Source organism: Astatotilapia calliptera, chromosome 22 (assembly GCF_964374335.1).
Source record: "Astatotilapia calliptera chromosome 22, fAstCal68.1, whole genome shotgun sequence".
NCBI lineage: Eukaryota > Metazoa > Chordata > Actinopteri > Cichliformes > Cichlidae > Astatotilapia > Astatotilapia calliptera.
This window is the reverse complement of record NC_137442.1, coordinates 15,901,939-15,916,249: the sequence shown is the minus strand read 5'-3', so window position 1 is coordinate 15,916,249 and position 14,311 is coordinate 15,901,939.

Here is a 14,311-nt window from a genome sequence, read left to right as displayed (position 1 = left end):
TACCTACAAACCTGTTAAAATCTCTCTGGAAAGCATGCACACAGACACACGGAAACAGACAGGCACAGGCTTTGTGGAGATTACTGTATCTATTGCTCTGATTACACAGTTGCCATATTCACACACACTTATCGCTGTATTCTCATGAACTCAAAGCAGGTTCTCAGCACAGCAGCAAATCTGAGAAGTAACAGCCGCATTTATATGACTGTTTTTACAGATTTTATAGAAAGACAACATCAGATCGTGCTTTTACAAGGATAATCATGATGATCACAATACTTAAAAGTCACGTTGTGCACTTTTAACATCGCAAATGGTTGCTGACATAGCTGAATGACTTTCCATAAGTGAAACACTGTTCAAGAGCTTACAAACTTTATGGAAAAAGGTTTTTTATTTCCTTTTTCCTTTGCACCTGCAATAACGTGTGGATGCCATTCTAGTGCAGTGTTGAAAGTATAGAGGATGGGCACTGGAGACGATTAATTTGACAGCAACAAGTACGGGTCTATCAAATGCAAATGGTGGAAAAATGATGGAAGCGCTTCATAGATATATTTTGAGTTAAATGATCAGAGATTACCAAAAGCTTTCCACAGCAGGTTTGGGATAAAAAGGAAAAATCTTGAAACTTACTAGGCACAGCAAAGAAACACATCCAAATGTGCATAGAGAATTCAAAGTGAGTGGGTTTCACTTGTTCAGTGCATGCCAGAAAGAAGTGAAAATGAAATCGTGGTTGCAGTGCTCCACACACAACATTCACAGATTGATAGCTCATGAAGTAAGCTGGGAGCAGTCATTACTGTATTGTCTTTCACGCTATATTTCTGTGTGTGTGTGCCTCCAATTTTTATAGTGCTTACAGTCAAAAAAAGTGAATGATGAGACTATACTACCAAATAATTGGTATAGTGAGTGGGTTTAAACAATCCTTCTATCCCAAGTAGGTGAAATAACTATGAATCGGGCCAACAAGCAGATACAAAAAGTTTGAAGGCTGAGGACAACAAGGGCATCGATATGCAGAAACACTAGAAATGATGCCTTTTGCTTAGTTTGCTGTAGGTAACAAAGCTTTGCTTCTGAAAATACCTCATTCTGAAATGGACTCTATAAGGAGTATTCCATTAGAGTTGTTCTGTCTTGTTGTATATGTCCTTTACAGAATGTCCTAATGACACATCAGCACAGTTCACACAGCATTAAACACAGCTAAGCCATAAGCACATTGCACTGAATCCATGCATGCACTTACGTTTATGCATCTATGAATGCTGCACTGAAGTCGGCTTCGACTGGAACCTCATTAGTGGGAATGTGAGGGTCAGTGTTTATGTGTGTGTTCCTTTTTACATTTAGTGTGCTCAGTTTGTGTTTATGATAGATGAAGCTGAAAACTCCACATATTTCCCCTCTCTTCTAATTGGTTGGTGTTCATGCAAACATCCATCTCTCTGTCGATCTCTTTTCACTAGCTATCTCTCCCGCTTTTCTCTTTCTCTCTCTCTCTACCACCCTCTCTATCTCTCTCTAATTGGCTGCTGCATGTCTTCCTTCTATCCGTCTATGGCCTCTAGCCAATGAGGCGACAGAATTGGATTTCTGCTTGATAAAGCACTTCCTTTGGTTGTCGTGGAGACAATGAGGTGAGCGAAGCTCCTCCCTACTTATACCATAAAAGATCTTAAGATACTTTGAAGATATAGTTACACTAGGAATATGTGAAACACCTGGTGAGTGACACAGCCGGTGATGTAAAGCGGGCATTGACAGGGCTGGGGGATAAAAGATTGTCTGTGACAGCATTACCATAAACCCCGATCAACACGCTCCCCTTGAATGTGCTTCTCCAGTATAAATCGTGCCATTGTGATGAGACCTGGGATGCAGCTGATGAAGACTGATGGTTAAAGTCCGAGACTACTCAGTGTTTTGCCCCTTACTTATACTTTTTTCAGCTTGGACTGCCAGGTGCATCCTTTCCAGATACCAACTCTGAACAGGAACTAGTGGGAAAGGCTGTGCCTGCCCCTTACTGTTGCTATGCAACTACTGAACTATAGAAAGCATTAGAATCACTGTTCTCCTATGATAAATGTTTAACATTTTTAACCTGAGCCCTTAAAAGTGCTATGCTGTTCATCCCGTCAGGAAGATGCAGAAGCATACCATTTCTTTAATGACAGAAAACCAGTGGAGTGTTTTCTTTTTCTCTTTGCCTACTAGCTTCAGTGTATGTCTGATTTTTTCTTAAGCCTGCAGGGCATTTCTGAATTTAATGCCTACAGTATTAATGGAAAATCTACCTAAAACAATTCCTTCCTGTCTTTGAATTGAATGCCCTTGCATGCAATACCTTTGTGTTTATCATAGGGGTGCTAACTAAATATTCATCATCGCAGCGCTGCAGTAGTCATCTTGTATCCATGTGTTATGCATTAGACTGTGCATGCAAATGTGAATCGGGCCACAGAAACCTAGCACACACTTTATAATGTAAAAGGCTACTGTTTTAGGTGTGTGTCCAGCTGTCATGAAAAGACTAAAAGATAGCTAAGCACCTACAGTATGTAAAGACTTTTATCCAATCTCCTGTATCATGACCAAACGATAGTAAGAAAGAAGTGTTTTGATTTGCTCATATCGCAGAACATGGAAATTCAAGGAGAAGGAGAAACCAAATGATGGAGAAAATACAGAAAAGGAGAAGAGAAGAGAAGAGAAGAGAAGAGAAGAGAAGAGAAGAGAAGAGAAGAGAAGAGAAGAGAAGAGAAGAGAAGAAGTGAAGTGAAGTCTAGTAATGGGCATGCTGTCCTACCATCCCCAAGGTTAAATGAGAACAGGAGAGAATGAATTGGCTCTAAAGGCTCATTCTGCCAAAACTAAATGAAGCAATAACATCAGAGAGCTATAGAACCCCATTAACACTTAACCTGAGAGAGAGAGGGTGGTGTATAGGCAGAGAAGGATGGAGGGAATGGGGCTTGCAAAGATCGGGAGAGAAGAAGAGTGGGAGAGCTTTGGAAACTATGTCTCTTTACCTTCAGAGTATGAGAAGGCACCTCTGTGAGAATCTGTGTGAATTTGCGCAATGGAGAAAGAGATAGGAGGGAAACAGTGAAAAACAGATTTTTCCCCTCAAGTGCTCTCCTCACTCGCTGTATTCTCTCTTTCTCAGTAGTAATTTGATGGTTTCAGCTTGAGCTCTTTAATGAAGAATCTGGGTAATTCTGAGGACAGTGCCTCTGGGAGTCAAGGAGGAGGAGAGTGGGCAGTGTAAAAAAGAGACAAAGAGAAGGAAGAGGCAGGATGAATGAGAGAAAGAGTACAAGTTGAAACAGGCAGAGATGTATAGAAGTAATAAAAAAAAAGAGATCTTCTTGCTGTAGAGACAGGACTATTCCCTTGTTTGGAACGTGTTATGCAGGCTACACCCTCTTGCTCTTGTGATTCTCAGACTGCCTCTCTTTTAAGGAGTTTGGGGTTCTTTTGTTGCCTTCCCTCATACTGAGATCAACCTACTACTGTCCTGTTTGCTAAGTTGCCCCTCGTTGCCACATCAGCTCCCTAATTGAGAACAGATTTTTACTGCCAGTACACCAGATCATCACTGCTCCCATTCTGTCACAGTCATTTTTGCCCATTACCTGTTGTTTACCTGCCAGTTCCCAACTGTGTACTTGCCTCTGCCACCTGCCCAACATATGTAAGCCTGCTTTTGGACTGGTAAATTACCTTTTACTCAACGAGATGCTTCTCTGGATCTGCAATTTCCTGTTGTCACTAAACATCTGAAGCATGCAGAATGTGAATTCCTAAACCAACGGGAACTTATAAACACTAACTGAAATGTGCTCAACACCAACTGTGAGTGCAGCCTTAACTAGAGAAAGTGACTGCAGTAATTGCAGATCAATATCCTGTGCACTGTGGTAGTGTGTTTTACTTATTGTATTTTTTAACATAATGTTTAAAGTAGATTATTACCAACTTTCTTGACAGTGAGATACAGTATACACCCTTTTTTTGTGAAATACCAAAACATTATATTATAATATCTAAATCCAATAGTCAAGATGTGATTGAAGCAGAGACTTTCAGCTTTAATGGCCAAATGATATAATAATAATAATTATTATTATTCCATGACAAATTAAGCAGGTAAAAGATCTGAAGTTGAAATTGTATCTGTAGCTTTACACTGGAAGTCTTCGAACGAGCTCCAAAAAGATTTGGGGCCAAACAAACCCATCAGAGACAAAGGAAAAAAATGTAAGAAGTGGCCAAATTAACAGTCTAGTTCATTTCTACAAAGAAGAAGTGCACCTGCCCATTCAGCAACATTCAAATCCCTGAAAGACCACAGAAGGCAACTAAAGTCAATGACTGTAGAATTCTCTAAGCCTGTCCTGGGCTGAAACCACCTCCCCCCAAAAACAACTTTAGACATGTGAAACCAAGATCACTCTGTAAACTGCATCTATGATTATAAAAAGAAAAAAATGGTGGAGAAGGAATGAAAACGCTAATAACAGAAACCACACAACAATACATGTCAAACATGGTGGAGGCTACATTATAGTATGGGCTTGCATAGCTGCTAATGATACATGCTACACTCTCTACTCTGATTCAGCCAAAATCTGCTGAACGGTCCAGACAGCGTTCCACAGTACTGACTCAAGAGCTTTCAAGGAAGAAGCTCTTGGGCTGATCTCAACCCGATAAAGCATGCTTTTCGGTTCTTAAATACAAAACTGAAGGCAGAGAGACCCACAGGCCCCATAAACCATAAGCAGCAGTGGAAGATTGCTGCAGTAAAGGTCTAGAAGAGCATCTTAGAGGAGGAAACATCACATTTGGTGAAGTTCATGGGCTGTAGGCTTCACACAGCCACTGACTAGCAATGATTTTAATCCAAGTATTAAAATAATCCTTATATTTTAAATTTTGCTAGTTTCTCCAATTAATTTTGAGCCTCTGAAAATAGGGGGCAATGTCTAATTTTGTAAGAACCCTTAAATTGAAGCTTGCTTTTATTTGGCAAAACAAATCTTCTAGACCTTGTTGTATTTTTTAAAAAATTCTAAATGCCTTTGAAATTGATCTACCGGATTAACCGATGCTATTATTTTTGTTTTTATTTTCAAAACATACTTCAGAGCGGTGACAATGAAAAGCAATGACAGTTATCTGATAGCATTAAAAAAAGTTTGACAAGATATTAATCCACAACCGAGAGTTTTTTTTCATATTAATAATTTGAATCCTATTAGCTTTACATGTCCACACAATTCACCAAGGCAGATGAAAAATAAATGAAGGTGAGAGAAGAGTTGTGGGCAGACAAGGATTTGTCAGTCTTTGCCAGGCCGATTTCTTTCTCTCTGGCTTTGCTATCTGGACCTAACAAGTCTCTACTGTATGTACTGTATTAGACAAATTCAAAGACAGGTAGGACCTGTGGTTGTATAAAGAAATATATATATATAAAGAAATATAACCTTAGATTTCAAAAACTATGGATAACTGGTAGACTGCAATATGAGGAAGTCAATTTCAGGCTCAGTTCATGTTTTAAAGTTGTTTTTGGGATGAGATACCAGCAGTTTGTACTATGATCTGAAGGCTCTTCAGCTTTAGAATCATTTAAATTGCTCTGCTATGCAGTATTGTTATACAGTATTTACCTATAATATTTAATATTCCTTGGGGCAAAAGGAAAACTTTTTTTTTTACCAGGAATGTGGTCTGTGTGGTATACGTCTCGATGCACAAACAAACATTGGGTTTGTTCTGAATGGATGTCTGTCTCTTCATGGCACGTACTGTATAAATATATAATCCCCTGAAGACCTCTGGTGTGATGTAGTGTCATAAAAAAAACATGTGTACCTTGTGGTTCTGTGTGGTCTGTGATTCAGTATGGCATATAGCAGATATGATGTAGTGGGATAAAAGACGTCATACATGTTTAGGATGGTGCATGGCTTGTACGTGATGTGGCGTGGAACACTACAATACATTACGAGGCACGGCCTGTGAAGTCCTTTGAGATAAAGGGCTACAAAATGTTTTTCTGCTTCATCTCGTCTTCATTTAGGTTTATGTGTTTGGCAATATCCATTATCATTTATCAGACAATAGATATACAGTAATTTTCACCCCTCTAACATGTGTCGCACATTTACACACACACACCTGAAACACAAAGGGTCCAAATGGCCTTAGTGTTGTAGCCTTCAACTGTCACCTACACAGTATAGCCTTCAACAGAGAATGTATTGCTTTAGACCATAAACCAGAGGCCTTGGGCAGTGACAGAGAGCACTGTGTGTGAGAGCAGGGGGGAGAGAGAGAGACAGAAAGGTTCTGAGCACCAACAAAGTGACTGCGTGTGTGTGTGTGTGTGTGTGTGTCCGTCTCAAAAACAATATGCAGTGTGTGTTTGAGCAGTTATATATGTAAGTGTGTGTGTGCACACGCTTGTATGTGTTTGTTCGTCCCTATTGTGCTGACGCAGGTGTTGCCATTGACGACAGAGTGGTCACAACAGAGCCCCGAGTCGAATAAGGGTGCGTGTCTGAATACCAATCAGATTTCTCGTGGGACATAAAGCGGCCAATGGCAGATATCCATCTAACCTCCAACCTATCGTCTGCCCCTTTGCGGGATTAACCAATCACACAGAATCAAATGCGGACATGCTTTGACTGGCATATAATTTACAACACCTCCTATGTGAATTATTATCAACCCATTTCAATTATGCAAAAATGCTTCTTAACCAACTTTGTAAATGCTTGTAAGAACTGCTGATTTATATCAATTAAAATTAAAGCGAATGCATGAAATTCAAATGGAGCGAAACCTTCAAGCTGGTTCAGGAAGGAAACTTGGGCTGTGCTGCTAGGCTGCAATACTCCACATACTTCTGCATAGCGCTAATTCTTTACAGTAAGGCAGAATTTCAGCTCACATGCACTTATCACTCCTGGCTGTGTTGGTGCTGCTGTTGCTTGTTTAACATTTCATAAGCCCCCATTACACCAAACCTGGAGGTTTCAAGTTCCACTTTTGTAACTTGACGGGTTTTCCCCAATTTTAGCTTGGGTATGCAGAGAGAAAAACAGCATCAATACTAAGTATTGCTTCTTCACATAATAATAATGTATTGCAAGTGTGCTTGCTGATTTAAACTGCTTTATAATGAACTCTACAATTAGAAAGTAGGAACTATTTTACTTATTACTTGTTCTATAACTACATGTACAGGCAATATGTCTCTATGGTTAAAGTGAGTTTGTGTATTACCAGTGATGCACTTTGATATATGTGTTTTGGAATTAATTGATCTCTCTTCACACTAAATTTGAATTTGAGAATTTGACAGCGATAGAATCAAAATGAAGACTTACCTTATTGGGATTTGAGGCAGTAATTATCCACACACACTGTGCATTGTTCTCATATTGAATTGGGAAGTTGGGAGATGAAAAGGTTCCTGATGGCCCCTGAAGATTACTGCCACAAGTCTTCACTGTGGAGAGAAAACAAAGCAAAACAAAATAAAACATAATGTCATTGTTTTAAAAGCAACCGAAGCATTAATATTGGTTTTAGCAACAGTAATTGTAGGCTGTTGAGTCACCACACAACAAAAGAGTGACAATTAGCTTTATAATTAAACCATTTAGGTGATGTTTAGCCAGACATATTTAGGATACAGCCTGCAGCAAAAGTGTAACAATTGTGGGTAACAGCTCAAGTTTAGAGGAGAACAATTAAAGTGGATTTAGCACAGCTGAGAGATGCAAGGAAGAAGTACTGTGACAGAAAGGAAAGAGAAGAACAGAAAGGGGAAAGAAGAAATGAGTCAAGTGCAGACAGGTACAGAAAGAGGAACAGAAGGTCACATAGATGGTATTGATATTGCCAGCAACATCTCTCTGGATAACAGTGCTTAATTGGAAGCTATTGGGTGTGAAATACCACAGGATTAGCTAGAACTGTAGTATTGAGTGACAGATACATTCACCTGCAATTTGCTGAAAGTCAACAACTTCGCTTTACTACAGGTGTTATAATTACAGTCCGTCTTAAAAAAAAGAAACTAAAAAAAAAAGAGGTGAAAAAAGTCAACCAGAGGTATGAAAGTGTAAAGTGGAGATTCTCTCTGCTGAGCCATAGAAATTTACTTCTTATTTTAGTCAGTGCCTGTGCTGGAACCCCTTACAAACTCAAACACTAATGCTGAAGTTACACTTAGTGAAGTGTTGAAAATGACACATGCTAGGTGTTCGATAAACCCACTAAGCCTTTATTAGGCTTTGTGTTCTGACTAGATGTGATAGAGAACCTGCCTGTCTGTCCTTGGGTCGTCCTGTTAGAATTGGGAGGTAATTTTCTGGTTGGTTTGAAGCACCGTTTGTTCCATAATTAGTTTGTTCAGTGGCAGGCCATAAGAATACGTACAGTTAACAGCCACACAAACACAAACACACACACGCACACACGTGCTCACAAACCCCTAAAACAAAAGAATAAGCATCAACGCTTAAATGTGACGGTCTCATTTTAGAAGCGGGCTACAAATGTACGTATTCAGTCGAGCTTATATTGACACGCACTGCACAAGAGACAAATGCACCTAGCATTGCAAAATAATTGAGTATATATATAGATAATATAGATCCTTACAAATGGAAACTTTCAAATACTCTCAGACAAAAGCCCACTCCCGACTTTAACTCGGTGGTCAGAATGAAGGAAAGGGACAAATAAAAGAATAAGAGCCACAACATGTTTGTCTACGGGTCTTTTTGTGCTTGTGTGTGTGTGTGTGTGTGTGTGTGTGTGTGTGTGTGTGTGTGTGTGTGTAATGGACTGCAACCGTGAAGTGCTGTAAGAGAGTGTCAGAACAAGTACAACACCCCTTAGAGACAACCTTATATAGTTCTTTTCTGTTTCTATGTTTCTCTGTCTTACTGTCAACGAGATCTTTGCAAGAGTCCCGCCTGACCATACCCAGTTGTTTCGTGTTTCCCTAATTCTCATAGCATCCTCAGCTGACCTGCTCTAGTGTTTAGCTCACAGCGGTTTATACACCGATAGATATGTAGAGATAAAGTGTGTGTTTGTGAACATGTGTGCACGCTAGGGTTGCGCGTGAGAAATGATTTAACTGAATGTCTCAAGACTTGTGTGTAAGCTCGTGTTTGCGAGTGCACTGACAGCTCAATCAGCGTGTCCTGAACGAATGGCCAGCCCATCACCGTGCCCACAGCAAAACGGGCATGATGTTGCTATAGCAATAGCGCACAGAGAGACTTATCACCAGAATTACCAGAGGAGCTAACATCGCATAACTTACGCTGAACTCCATCTGTCTCTCAGCCTGCATCTGTCTGTCTTTCGCTCAGTCTGTCTCTCCAGGTCTTTTATTTTCATGTCTTAGTCCCCTTATGAGCCATTGAATGTAGCTCATGGTTTACATAACGCTCTATCATTTGTTCTCAGTGTCTCTTCATTACCTTTCATATCTATTTTTCTTGCTTTCTCTTCCTGTGTCTTTTGGACGTTTCACCTGGCAGTGGGGCGCTGTGCTGATATATATTTCCATTTAATACTACTTTGTACTACTTGTCAGAGGCAACTGTTATATTTTCTACTGCACTAAACTCTTGTAAAGGTCTCATCACGTGTTAAGTTCATATGGGCCATAATTGAAATATGGCCCATATGATGATCACATACATTTTACATGCTGTTGTAGATAAAACTATTTTCCAGTGTTGAGCTTAAAGCAATTAAAATTACACCTCCTCCCCGATTTTTAACTCGCTACAACAACAAACCCATACTGTTACTCACAAAAACTCACTTACAGTATTTTTTCAAGAACTAAAATTGATATTTGACATAATTTCTTCACAATACCTCAATTAAGAAAATTCCTGTACATTTAACATACTAACTCAGCAAACTGTTACTTAACTGTGCTTGCACATCAACACAATCCTGAATTTCGATGACCTTAACTGTGTTTGCTCTCTTCCTCATACTTCCCTAACAGCAGGGAAAGATATGGTTCTTTCTTTGCCATAAAGTCTGTGTGACAGAACCCAAAGTCCATAAAAATCAATCTGATAAGCCTGTTTTAAAGCAGCCATTTTTGCATGGAATAGTAGGTAAACACAGATGTTGCTAATGACATTAATTAAAACTGTGTACCACAATACAAATGACCTTTCGTTATTACAATTACTAACACCTGTGTTTACCTGCTATTTTGTGCCAGAATGGCTGCTTTGATGTAGGTCTGCACCCAGAGTTTTGGATCCACAGGTGAGAAATGGGCGGTGGAAACCATTGCAGCATATGTGTGTATGAGGTTGGCATCTTAGCTTTCGGATCTGGAGTCAGTTTTGTAGAATATAGGTGTGAAAAATCATTTTATTTTAAATACAAATTTCTATTTATACATATTCATATATTTTTATGCAAAACAGTTTTACCAAGCCATCAGAAATCTAATTAAATTCCTGGCAAACAGAAACCATATCACCCGCCAGTGTGTCTGAGCTTAAGGTGGCTAAAACCTTGTGAAGTTACAGAACTGGTTTCTAGAGATATCTGGGTTTTTAATTTCAAATGTTTCATTATTTAGAAAACATATATGTCATTTGACCCACTGTTAACATGCACACAGTATGCTGGATTGAAGACATTTGACATGTATTTATAATAGCACAATTGTAATGCCTGTCAGTGTGTGTAAGTTGAACGTCTGTCTCTGTGTTTCTCTGTATCGCTTTCTCTTCCTCTCATAATTATTTATGTTGGCACACAGTATACAGGGTTTAAAGCCAAAAGAGCCACACTATCATTGAAGCGATAATGAACTGCAGATCAAATTAAAAAGAAGAAAAAAGTGATGATAAATACATATTGCTGAAATCAAGAGCGTGGTTAAGTAAATGCTTTAGGCAGGAATAGTACGGAGTGTGTGTGTGTAACAACATATACACTTTGTTTTTATATTTTCAGATCAAGCAGAATCCCCCAGGACTCTCCCTCTCTTTTTCTGTCTCTCACTCTATCACACTTAGACAAACACGCTTACCCACATAAACCACTGGGATGTGAACCAAAATTAAATGGTGTTCCAGGCAAGAAACACATTGCCAAAGTCCATAGTGTAGCTCCAACGCCCTTGCAAACATCTCCCCAAAGTTTTGTTTTATAGATTCAGAGCATAACTGACGCACCCCATAAGCACTGGGAACATTGCTCTGAGAATGTTTTTGAATTTTAATACTGTTTAGCTTCACAATATTTTGGCTCAAAAGAGCTTCCTCCAGACTGATTTGCCTTACACTCAAGGTCTATAACTCTGCTTTCTCAGCAGGGTGGCCTTTGTGGTTAGTGAATCGTCCCCACAGTGGAAGCTTAGCTTCAATCATCCATACTGCTATACCTGCTGAAGCATACCAAGGACACTTAACCCTTAAGAGTTCCAAATTATCTGCCTGGCCCTCTACCTCACTGCCCCTCAGACAGCATAAAGAGCAGTGGATGTTAGGATGCCTGGGTCGTTGACCCAGGGTTTTTGAGTCTATTATATTATTTATCATTTCTAGTCTTTGGTTTCTTTGTTAGAGTTCTGTCTTATGGTTTATGTCTCTGTGTAATCCTTAGTTGCTGTCTCCCCTGTCGGCTATATCTCCGTGTCTGTGTCTGCCCTGGTCCCACGTCTCTGTTCCCTCTGTAGTGCCTGCCTGTGAGTCTGTCTGTAAGTTCAGTCCCTGTTATGTTTCCTGTTTTACTTTGAAAGTCCGTGTCTCATGTAAATGCGTCTGGTTGTGCTTCCTTTGTCTCGTTAGGCCTGATTTGCCCCAGCTGTGTTTCCCTCCTGTTACCCATTCCCTGATTGCTCCTCTGTGTATTTAAGCCCTGTGTTTCTCTGTGTCCGTGTTGCAATCTACCCCTATCTTGCGGTGTGTTCTGTCTGTGTAAGTGTATTTTGTATTCCTAGTTTTGGTGCCCTTTTGAGTTCACGTCTGTCTCCGGAGTCTGCACTTTGGGTCCTTTTCCTGCCTGCACACAGCCGTTTCATAACAGTGGATGAGAGACAAGTCACACAGAAAATACAATCAGATATCAAATCAGATTTTTTTTTTTTTTTACAATTATACCTTTACCATTAAATTTCTATTAGTTTGCCTTACATATTGTGCACAGGCAGTTTAAAGTAAACGTTTTGCTATGGAGTACCAAAGGACACTGAGCTTTGATCTCAGGAACCAGTCGCTGTCCATCATAAATTGCTTACGAGCGTCTTACCTGTGTTCTACCTGTGAGCTATTGCGGCTGCCTCAAGACTTGTTGTCAGTAAAAAGACAGTATCCCCATGACATCAGCTGCCTGCAGCATTAAACATTTAACAAGTCATTAATTGAAGGTTGCGATGCTGTTGTCAGTCTTTGTAGGTCCCTTTAATCTCGACAAGCAAAGAATGCAAAGAGTGAACAAAAAGAGGTAATACTGAAAAACTTGTGATTACTTTGGTTGCTGGCAGATTTAAATGGTTGCCTGTAGTTTACATTAAAATATATCTAACTGTCTGTAAACACATGCCAATGGTTGTGGAGAGACATTAAAACTATAGCTAGTGCAAAATAGAGATTTTGAAACATGCTGGTTGCAGCGGTAAGGCACAAGTTTTACTATGGAAGTGAACTGGTTCGTGTAACACTTTTTCAGGATTCACTAATGCTCATCAAGTAGTTAGCGAATCGTTACTGACAAGTTGGCCCCTTCCATGCAAAACATGACAAAACATAACTGCAGGAATCTGTTAGTGTCCAAAGCAATGGCATGGTAGTTTTTGGTGCATTGCACTCTTGTGACCAGTTTCACCTATCGGCAGCCAGCAACCTCCAACAACCATTTGCCAACCAAATGGACAATACACATTTGTCCAAGGTCATTGACTGTTATCTAGGCCTAAAATCCAAATTACCAGTGCCAGTATTTGATACTGAGCTAAGCATGTTAAGAAAAGCTGAACAGATTCAAGACAGTTCTATTTTTCCTAATAATGAGGTAAAGATTACAACTTAGATTATGATAACTGAGGAAACATCCTGACTAAAGTTAATTTCTTGGTAAATAAATGTGACTTGATTAATTGTTGACATAGTTGACCAAGGACAGGTAATCTAAAACAAACTTCTAAATTGTTTTTCATGGAAAGAATCAGGGCCATTTTCTTATTGAAAAAAGGGAAAAACTTTTTTTACTCAACTAAGAAATCTATCAAGTTTGAGTATAAATTCGATTTTTTTAAAAGCTGTATCTGTATCAGGTTTGTGTCAGATTGGAGATCAGACGTTTCTGCAGGATGGTCAAACTGACTCTTTTAACAGGCTGTCTACAGGAGCAGATAGATTGACCAATGGACACAGACAATGATTGATGACATCATTAAGCTGGAACACAGTGTTCCACTGGCCCTCGTTCTGGTTGGAGCTTTAATGGGTACACACACAAAAAATTGGGTAGACACACAGACACTAACGCACACGGAAAAAAACACACACACATATAGAGCAATGCCTGCGCATTACGGTTTTTCCCCTTTTCTTCTCTATTATTGGAAATCAACATATGCGCATGTGAGTCGGTGTCTATCCAGCTGATATATAGCACCCTTCATTGAGTCAGTATATTCAGGCAGATCAACTGAACACCCCTGGAGTTCACACACACAGAGACAGAGAGAAAGAGTTGGCTCAGTGGCCTTGCCATCTGTCCATTAATCAAGGTGCCACATGGACCGACTCCCTCTTTCTCTCAGTCTTTCTCTCTCTTTCTCTCATAAAGTGGTGGACAGAGGGACATTGCAGTTTGATGGCTTATTTTATACTTTTTTTTATTTGGTTTTGTATTTGTTCTTTTGTATCTAATAAACTGATTACTGTTCTGTGTCCATCTTGCAGTTGTTGTTGTTGTTTTTCTTAAAATATATATCTATCAACCTCTTTCTGGTGGTTATACTGTTGGTATACTGAGAGCAGATTTCTGCAACCACTTTATTTTCCACATAATGTTCCAAAAGAGACATTTAGCTGTATTTAAGTGTTTGACAGGAGTGACCCTTTAATAAGTCAGCTGGCTTGATGCTTCCTGACAGATTGCCTCTCTCAATGTTATTCATGAGTTTCCACTTTAGCTATTGGCTGGTTGGCTGTAAAGGTCAAATCTGAGCTGTGTTCAGTTAAACACGGCCCTTATCTCACAC